Source organism: Rutidosis leptorrhynchoides, chromosome 9, assembly GCF_046630445.1.
Source record: "Rutidosis leptorrhynchoides isolate AG116_Rl617_1_P2 chromosome 9, CSIRO_AGI_Rlap_v1, whole genome shotgun sequence".
Classification (NCBI taxonomy): Eukaryota; Viridiplantae; Streptophyta; class Magnoliopsida; order Asterales; family Asteraceae; genus Rutidosis; species Rutidosis leptorrhynchoides.
In genome coordinates, this window is record NC_092341.1 from 337,733,801 (window position 1) to 337,745,623 (window position 11,823).

Below are 11,823 nucleotides of genomic sequence, written 5' to 3' on the forward strand. Positions count from 1 at the left end.
GCAAGCATTGGAAACTCATCTAGACATGAGTACTGCGTATCATTCACAAACTGATGGGCAGAGCGAAAGGACGATACAAACACTGGAAGACATGCTACAATCATGTGTTATTGATTTTGAAAACAGTTGGGATCGACATCTACTATTAGCAGAGTTTTCCTACAACAACAGTTACCATTCGAGTATTGAGATGGCACCGTTTGAAGCACTTTATGGTAGAAAGTGCAGGTCTCTGATTTGTTGGAATGAAGTGGGAGATAGACAGATTACGGGTCCGGAGATAATACAAGAAACTACCGAGATGATCATCCAAATTCAACAACGGTTGAAAACCGCCCAAAGTCGACAAAAAAGCTACGCTGACATTAAAAGAAAAGATATAGAATTTGAAATTGGAGAGATGGTCATGCTTAAAGTTGCACCTTGGAAAGGCGTTGTTCGATTTGGTAAACGAGGGAAATTAAATCCAAGGTATATTGGACCATTCAAGATTATTGATCGTGTCGGACCAGTAGCTTACCGATTTGAGTTACCTCAACAACTCGCGGCTGTACATAACACTTTCCACGTCTCGAATTTGAAGAAATGTTTTACTAAAGAAGATCTCACTATTCCATTAGACAAAATCCAAATCAATGAAAAACTTCAACTCATCGAAGAACCCGTCGAAATAATGGATCGTGAGGTTAAAGGACTTCAGCAAAATAAGATACCAATTGTTAAGGTTCGATGGAATGCTCGTAGAGGACCCGAATTCACCTGGGAGCGTAAAGATCAGATGAAGAAGAAATACCCGCACCTATTTCCAGAAGATTCGTCAACACCTTCAACAGCTTAAAATTTCGGGACGAAATTTATTTAACGGGTAGGTACTGTAGTGACCCGAAATTTTCCATGATTATATATTAAATGAAAACTATATTTACATGATTAAATGTTTTCAACATGTTAAGCAATCAAACTTGTTAAGACTTGATTATTTGAAATGAGTTTCATGTAGACTATTGACCACCCAAGTTGATCGGCGATTCACGAACGTTAAAAACTTGTAAAAACTACATGATATATATATATATATATATATATATATATATATATATATATATATATATATATATATATATATATATATATATATATATATATATATATATATATGGTTAACATGAGATTATGATAAGTAAGTATCTTACTAAGTGTATTAACAATGAGTGATATACATAAAAATGATATTATTGAATTAAGAAACTCGAAACGATATATATAACGATTATCGTTATAACAACGTCTTACTAAATACATATGAATCATATTAAGATATTGATAAACTATGTTTAACATGATAAAATGATAATTAAGGATATCATTAAGTGTGTTAACAATGAAATACATATGTAAAAACAAGACTACTAACTTAAGGATTTCGAAACGAGACATATATGTAACGATTATCGTTGTAACGATATTTTAATGTATATATATCATATTAAGATATATTCATATATCATAATATCATGATAATGTAATAATTTAACATATCATTAGATATAATAAACAATAGGTTAACAACATTAAATGAGATCGTTAACTTAAAGGTTTCAAAACAACACTTACATGTAACGACTAACGATGACTTAACGACTCAGTTAAAATATATATACATGTAGTGTTTTAATATGTATTCATACACTTTTGAAAGACTTCAAGACAATTATCAAAGTACTTCTACTTAACAAAAATGCTTACAATTACATCCTCATTCATTTTCATCAACAATTCTACTCGTATGCACTCGTATTTGTACTCGTATAATACACAGCTTCTAAATGTATTTACTATTTCTATATACACTCTAATGATTAACTCTTAGTAGCCCTTGTGAGTCACCTAACCATGTGGGAACCATCATTTAACATCTAGCATGATATATCTCACAAAATTACAAAAATATTATAAATCATTCATGAATTATTTACATGAAAATAAACTTACACATCCTTTATATCTAATCCATATACCAAAGACCAAAAACACCTAAAAACACTTTCATTCTTCAATATTCTTCATCTAATTGATCTCTCTCAAGTTCTATATTCAAGTTCTAAGTGTTCTTCATAAATTCTATAAGTTCTAGTTTCATAAAATCAAAAACACTTTCAAGTTTGCAAGATTACTTCCAAGCTTTCTAATCCATTCCAAGTAATCATAAAAGATCAATAAACCTTTGTTATTTATAGTAGGTTATATTTCTAATACAAGGTAATACTCATATTCAAACTTTGATTCAATTTCTATAACTATAACAATAACAATCTTATTTTGAGTGGAAATCTTACTTGAACTTGTTTTCGTGTCATGATTCTACTTCAAGAACTTTCAAGCCATCCAAGGATCCTTTGAAGCTAGATCTATTTTTTTTATTTCCAGTAGGTTTATCCACAAAACTTAATGTAGTAATGATGTTCATAACATCATTCAATTCATATATATAAAACAATCTTATTCGAAGGTTTAAACTTGTAATCACTAGAACATAGTTTAGTTAATTCTAAACTTGTTCGCAAACAAAAGTTAATCTTTCTAACTTGACTTTTAAAATCAACTAGACACATTTTCTATATCTATATGATATGCTAACTTAATGATTTAAAACCTGGAAACACGAAGAACACCGTAAAATCGAACATACGCCGTCGTAATAACACCGCGGGCTGTTTTGGGTTAGTTAATTAAAAACTATGATAAACTTTGATTTAAAAGTTGTTCTTCTGAGAAATTGATTTTTCTTATGAACATGAAACTATATCCAAAAATCATGGTTAAACTCAAAGTGGAAGTATGTTTTTCAAAATGGTCATCAAGACGTCGTTCTTTCGACTGAAATGACTACCTCATATAATTTTGACTTGTAACCTGTATTTCCAACTATAAACTTATAATTTTTCTGTTTAGATTCATAAACTTAAGTTCAATATGAAAACATAGCAACTTGAATCACTCAAAACGGATTTAAAATGAAGAAGTTATGGGTAAAACAAGATTGGATAATTTTGCTTGTTGTAGCTACGTGAAAATTGGTAACAAATCTATATTAATCATATTCTAGCTAACTTATATGGTATTATACATGTATTATAATATATTATGTAATCTTGGGATACCATAGACACGTATACAATGTTTTGACATATCATATCGACCCATGTATATATATTATTTGGAACAACCGTAGACACTCTATATGCAGTAATGTTTGAGTTAGCTATACAGGGTTGAGGTTGATTCCAAAAATATGTATAGTTTGAGTTGTGTTCTAGCCTGAGACGTGTACACACTGGGTCGTGGATTGATTCAAGATAATATATATCGATTTATTTCTGTACATCTAATTGTGGACAACTAGTTGTAGGTTACTAACGAAGACAGCTGACTTAATAAACTTAAATCATTTTAAAACGTAATAAAAATGTTGTAAATATATTTTGATCATACTTTGATGTATATGTACATATTGTTATAGGTTCATGAATCGACCAGTGGCCAAGTCTTATTTTCCGACGAAGGAAAAAATCTGTGAAAGTGAGTTATAGTCCCACTTTTAAATCTAATATTTTTGAGATGAGAATACATGCAGTTTTATGAAGGTTTTACAAAATAGACACAAGTACTTGAAATTACATTCTATGTTGGATTATGAATACCGAATATCACCCTTTTAGCTTGGTAGCCTAAGAATTAGGGAACAGACACCCTAATTGACGCGAATCCTAAAGGTAGATCGACGGGCACTAACTCCCCCCATACTGGAAAATGGTATGCTTTAGTACTTCGAGTTATTAATACAGATGGATTTCTGTTTTGGACATATTCTATATGCATTTTGTTAATGTCGGTTACCAGGTGTTCAACATATGAATGGTTTTTTTATGCAGTTCGCATGTTATTGAAAAATGGAAATGGAAATCTTGTGGTCTATTATTACGATTTAATAAATATATAGGTTAAACCTATAATTCACCAACATTTTTTGTTGACGTTTAAAGCATGTTTATTCTCAGGTGATTATTAAGAGCTTCCGCTGTTGCATGCTAAAATATGGACAAGATTCGGTGTCAGCATGCTTGTATAATATTGTTTAAAACTGCATTCGAGATTTACTTTGTTGTAACATATTAATATTGTAAACCAATATGTATTGGTGGTGTGTAAGCGTGATATTTTTAGATTATCATTTCTTGATAATCTAGGTAATGTCCTTTTAATCTTGTCGATAAAATAAAGGTTATGGTTTATTTTTAAAAAACGAATGCAGTCTTTGAAAAACGTCTCATATAGAGGTCAAAACCTCGCAAAGAGATCAATTAATATGAAACGTTTATAATCGATATGAACGGGACATTTCATGTAAGACCCTAAACCCAAGTGTACAGGTGTACATAAACATTGGATTATCAATGAGTTAAATAGAAGATGACAGACTGAATTGACCTTCGTGTGCGCCGTGCACAGTGAGGGGCACGCACCGCGTACTATACCTGGCGACAGCTTCCTGCTTTTTAATTAAAGTTAAATGAGAGACATATTGGTCTTTTCACTTGGGGGTCGGTTTTAGGCCACTAAATGGCAGATTGGTGGACTCTTTTAAGTCCACAATCTTATCTTCATTCTCTCATCTTCAACCTCCAACCCTAGAGTGAGAAAAAGTTTAGAGAGAGAAAGCTTGATTTGGAGGAGAAGGAGTTGGATTCTCACCAAAGCTCGGGTATTAAAGTTGTTCATCTCGTTCACGGCTACGTTGTGGTAGTATTGGTAAGGTCTAACTCCGAGTTTTCATAGTTTGATTATTGTTCATAATTGGGGTTTTGAATTGGGTGTTCTTGAGTAAACCCACTAGTTGATAATTGGGTGTTTGAGCTAGTAAATGGTGTTGATGACCATTGTTGGTGGGTTTTGGATTGGATGATGAAATTGATTAGTTGATAATCATGTTCGGGTGTTAATATCACTAGTTAACTTAGGTTATAAATGATTAATGGTGTAAGCTTGCAAATGGGTGTTTTGACTTGAGATTAGGTCAAAACGGGGTTTGTGTAAATTGATGCAAGTAATGTGTTTTGATGATGAAACCTTGAGTAAAATGAGTTGTTGGAACATAATCACTAGTCGATTGTGATTATGGGGGTTTTCGGGTGAGATTTGACTTAGTCAAAGTGGAAGTAAGTGCAAATGGGTCAATATTGCACTTATTGGTGTTTTGGTTATAAGCTAGAGTGTTTAGCTTATTTGTTGTGAATTACTTAGGTGATTTACTTTTGGATGAGTAGGAGCTCAAGCGGGATTGGCTCTTCAAGTAACCGAGGTGAGTGGAATATTTATACATGTATGTATGTGGTTTATTTACTCGTACGCGATGTGGGCCTTAGGTGCCACATCGTGAGTATTGGGCGTTATGTCACAAGTCGGTGATACCATAAGTCGGGGAAGTGATTCACAAGTCGGTGACACTTCATAGTGTTCACAAGTTGGTGACACTAGATGGTGATTCACAAGTCGGTGATACCATAAGTCGGGGAAGTGATTCACAAGTCGGTGACACTTCATAGTGTTCACAAGTCGGTGACACTAGATGGTGATTCACAATTCGGTGATACCATAAGTTGGGGAAGTAATTCACAAGTCGGTGACACTTCATAGTGTTCACAATTCGGTGACACTTAGTGGTGCTTCACAAGTCGGTGACACCACATGGCGTTCACAAGTCGGTGACCCATATGTATTGGTGGGGGGGGGGGGGGTTCACAAGTCGGTGACACCCTTTGGTGATTCACAAGTCTGTGACACCTTATGATGAGTCACAAGTCGGTGACATCATACGAGTGAGACTCCACGTTATTGGTCGTATACAAGTCGGTAGTGCCATAGCGGGTAACGGATTGTTATGTTTATGCATTGTTATGATTTAGTATATTATTGTGGCAGTTTATATACTAACGTTGTTGCTAGTTGTACGTTTGGTGATGCTAGCTCGTTTATACATTTGTTTGCATGGTATTTGTAAGTGGATGCGTGTAGGTAAATTACATATATATATATATATATATATATATATATATATATATATATATATATATATATATATATATATATATATATATATATATATATATATATATATATATATATATATATATATATAAGTATTACATTCACTAAGCATTAGCTTACCCTCTCGTTGTTTACATTTTTAGGTACGAAAGCGGATTTGGCAAGGGTATGATCGGGATTAGATGAATTCCCCTTTGATGCTTGCTTGGTTTACTTTTGGATTCGACTTAGGATTGGGTAGTTTATCTCCAAACATCATGCTCGTAGTTTTGTTTGGAACTTAAACTCATATGGTCGAAATTGTAATTTTGTACGAAAGTCGAAAAACGGCCGATGTGGGCCCGATGTCGTAAAACTTGTTTTATTATTGAAATGTGTTAGTTTTACATACTATAAAATGTTGTGAAAAGTGTTTAGTCTAAAAGTGTCGGGAAGTGGGAGATCTTTAAGCGAAAAATGGCAAAACCGGACAGAAGCTGAAATGGCTTGTGCGCGCCGCGCACAGATGGGGCTGCGCGCCGCGCATCCTTACTGAAAAAAAAATAATTTGCGTAATCGGTTGGATAACGGGTTGGGTTGTTACAGTGGTATGAAGTATATCGAGGATCAGAACTGGATGGAGCATGTTGACGAATGTTTTAGAAGTATGAATTAAGGAAGAAAGAATAAAAGGTGGGAGTTGTGGAAATAAGGAAATGAAGGAGGTGGATTTATAGTGAAATATCAGACAGAGCAATCGAGACAGATTATCGCATTTAACCAAAGAGGATTCTAATTTCCTTAATTATCGAAGAATCAAATCTTATTAGGAAAATTTTCTCTAAATCCCTTGAACTCCGGAAATCAACCGTATCCACGTCAAAAGATATGACGAAACTTTACTTTTCTCATTTCACTCTTTTATGATAGCTTCACTCGTACTCTTCACATAAATGAATTGTTTTATTCATATTACTCAATGGTGATAAAACTCTAATTTTCAACTCATATGAGTCATGAAAACATACTTATTGTCAGCCATGACGATCCCAATCAAATTTTGGGGCGAAATTTCTTTAACGGGTAGGTACTGTGACGACCCAGAAATTTTCGACCAAATTTAAAACTTAATCTTTATATGATTTTGACAAGATAAGCAAAGTCTGTAATATTGATTCTCAAAATTTTTGAACTAATGTTATATATTCAGTTAACCTTTGACTATTTACCGACGATTCACGAACATCTATTTGTAAATAGATATATATATATATATATATATATATATACACACACACAATAAGTTGGAATATTAATTATTAAAATTAATTATAAATAACTTGCAATGTGTATTTAAAAACTGATTTATGTATATTAAATAAAGATATATATATATATATATATATATATATATATATATATATATATATATAATTTCAAGTTATTTAGTAAACGATAGTAACATTCGTTTATTGATTCGATTGATATTTAGATAAGTTAACTAAAATGTTTAAGATGAACAACTAAACACTATTTGCTACAGTAAAAATCATTTTGCTACAGTAAAACACTATTTCAAAATGAAAATGTATGTATATTTTACAAATGTTATAAAAATATAATATTAACTTAGATATAAAACGTTTTGATTTAAAATAATATTATTATATATTAAGACGTTAATTTATAGAAACAAATAACCAAAACACTCGAAAGTTTAAGATACACTTTGATTAATATAGTTTATTGATAATTTAAGGCTATATTTTGACAAAGGTACGAATCACGAAACGTAAAGTACAAGTTTTCTAAGCGTACGAAAGGACGTTCGAAAACCGGAACCGGGACATAAGTCGAACGTAAATGTACAAGACATCCGAACCAAAATTACAAGTTAACTAGGCACGAGAATATAATATATTATATAATTAAATAATATAAATTATATATGAGACGACCCGTCCTAATCCATTTGGACGAATACATTACATTTGGTTACATCGCGAGGTACTTGACCTCTATATGATACATTTTACAAACATTGCATTCGTTTTTAAAAGACAAACTTTCATTACATCGAAAGTTGACGGCATGCATATCATTTCATAATATATCCAACTATAATTGACTTAGTAATAATCTTGACGAACTCGACGACTCAAATGCAACGTCTTTTGAAATATGTCATGAATGACTCCAAGTAATATCTCTAATATGAGCAAATGCACAGCGGAAGGTTTCTTTCATATCTGAGAATAAACATGCTTTAAAGTGTCAACCAAAGGTTGGTGAGTTCATTAGTTTATCATAATCAATCATTTCCATAATTTTAATAGACCACAAGATTTCATTTAATAAATAATCATACACTCGCAAGTGTATAGAAATCATTCGTATGATGAACACCTGGTAACCGATATTAACATAATGCATATAGAATATCCCCCGCATACTCGCAAGTATGCCATAAATATTGGCAATCGCAATCACTATTTAAATCGAAGTACTAAAGCATTCCAAATTTCCAGAATGGGGTTTATTAGGCTCATAGATCTATCTTTAGGATTCGCGTCAATTAGGGGCCATTTCCCTAATTCTTAGGTTACCATACTTGAAGGGGCAATATTCGGTTTAATAATCCAACCATACAATGTAGTTTTAAGTACTATTGTCTATTTCGTCAAACATTGATAAAACATCGCATGTATTCTCAGTCCCAAAAATATATATTGCAAAAGTATTTAAAAAAGGGAGCAAATGAAACTCACAATACTGTATTTTGTAGTAAAAATACATATGACGACATTGAACAAGTGTAGGATTGGCCTCGGATTCACGAACCTATATCATTTGTGTATTCATTAATATATAATCGTAATCTAATAAATATATATATTATTATTAGGGATGTAAATTATATATTTAATAAGTTATAAGTTTCATTATTTATTCATATATTTTCATGTTATATATATAAATGTTAATATAGTTAAGTTATGTGTACATAATATATTTATATATATATAATCTTTATTTTCATACTTATAACTTTAAATACGTCATTAAAACTTTTATTTTAGTTATCATAATTATTTTAAAAAAAATATTGATATAGATAATACTGATAATAATAATAATGATAATTTTTAATGAATGTAAAATAATGATAATTTTAATAATAAAAAAATGATAATAATGATAATATTTATAATAAAGATTATGTTACTAGTAATAATAATTCTAATAAAATGATACTAATACTAATAATAATAATAATATCTACAATAATGATAATAATAATAATAATAATAATAATAATAATAATAATAATAATAATAATAATAATAATAATAATAATAATAATGATACTAATTATAATAATCATAATAATAATGGTAATATAATAATACTTATAATAGTAATAATAATAATAATAATAATAATAATAATAATAATGATACTCACAATTGTAAATATAGTGATACTAATATTTAATGATAATAATAATAAGTTGTAGTATGTTAGTAATAACAATAATAATATTATTCAAATTTGTAACTAAAATCATAATAATAATAATAATGATAATTAATACTTGTATTTGTAATAATAATAACAATATTAATAATTGTAATACTAATAATGACAACAACATTACTAATAATTAGCATAATAATAATAATAATTAATATTAACAATAAATAATAATAATAATAATAATAATAATAATAATAATAATAATAATAATAATAATAATAATAATAAGAATGATAATAATAATAATAATAATAATAATAATAATAATAATAATAATAATAATAATAATAATAATAATAATAATAATAATAATAATAATAAAGAAAAAGATTGTATACCCTTTAAAAGAAATCGTTCTAAAACGATTTGCCCAAGACCGGGCTCGAACCCGAGACCTCTCGCATACACGCCATATCCCTAACCAACGGATCTGACCACGTTTTTTCTGATTTAAACAATTACCCAATATATATAACCCGTTTTTCATGTTTTCTATTTCCTTCATCTTCTTCTCTAAAATTCAAACAACCGGGAACCCTACCACTCATACTCATAAGTCTAAAGCTTTTTCATAATATGTAAAAAAAAATGGAACGAAAATACTCAGTATATGAGTAAATTGATTTATCATAACTGAAACAAAAAAAATAAATAAATAAATAAATAAGCTGAAACAGCTCGATGAAGAACTTAAAATTGAAATCGTTTACCAGCTATTTAAAGGTCCTAATTACATCATGAAAAATGTTAGGAATGACCTTCTTAATATTCTAGATTCATCAATTGAATCAGAAACATCTCCAATTGTTCAATTCAAATCGTTGATCACGAAGAACATATGTTTGACCTTTCAAATTCGAGCTTGATTCTTCGATTTAATGTCTGAAATTTAATGTATAGTTTCATGTATCGATTAGAAATACTTCTGTATTTCTAGATTCTGCTAATTCATTCGAAGGTGAATCATGAATTAAAAGTTTTCGTGTGCAGAGGAATGGAGTCGGTTTTCTCAATTTTTTTATGTTTTTCTTTTATGATTAACAGCAAGCTGATTATATAGCGTAATTTACAGCAGCACAAGATATGATTGAGATTTGTTTGTTTGATGAATGATAGAGGTCGAGAGGTTATCAAGGGATGGAGAAGAAAGACAGAGAAAAAAATAATAATAGAGATGGTGGATATCACGCGTATATATCTATAATTGATCTATGCTTTATATTTTTTTATTTAATATTAATAATTAGTAATTAATAATTAATAATATATAATAATAATATTGTTACTGTTTAACATTATTATTAAAAATAATAGTAATAAATATAAATTTTAATGATAATAATTGTAGAAATAATAATAATAATATTAATAATGATAATAATAATAATACCATATTAGTTATGATAATATTTATATTATTAATGATAATGATAATATTAGTAATAATAATATATTATATATATCAAATTTCATCTTTAAATGTTATATATTTAAAATTATTATATTATTAACACAAATATTGATATTTGACAGTAATAACCATATTAGTGTTAATAAAAAAACTATATTTTAACTTGTGAATACATGTATTAATATTAAAATTTATTAATTACGTATCATTTAATAATTATATAGCATATACATATATATAATATCATATATTGAATATTTAATATTTATATATTTTCTATATTACCATATACATTTAATTATACATAGAAATCATATTTGTATATATATAGATTCGAATATAATTATTTTGTATTTTGTTTTACATACTTAGTTTAGATTATATTTTTATTGTTTCCAATTATCATATATCTTTACATTTATATATGATATATACATATTTATTTACAAACAATTGTTCGTGAATCGTCTGGAATAGTCAACGGTCAAATGATTCCATATAAATAGTTCAAAATTTTTAAGACTCAACATTACAGACATTGCTTATCTTGTCGAAATCATATAAAGATTAAGTTTAAATTTGATCGGAAATTTCTGGGTCGTCACAGTACCTACTCGTTAAAGAAATTTCGTCACGAAATTTGATTGGGATGGTCATGGCTGACAATAAATATGTTTTCATGACCCATAGAAGCTGAAAATTATAGTTTTATCATCATCGAGTTATATAGATAAAACAATTTGATTTTGTGAAGAGTACGAGTGAAGCTATCACTAAAGAGTGAAATGAAA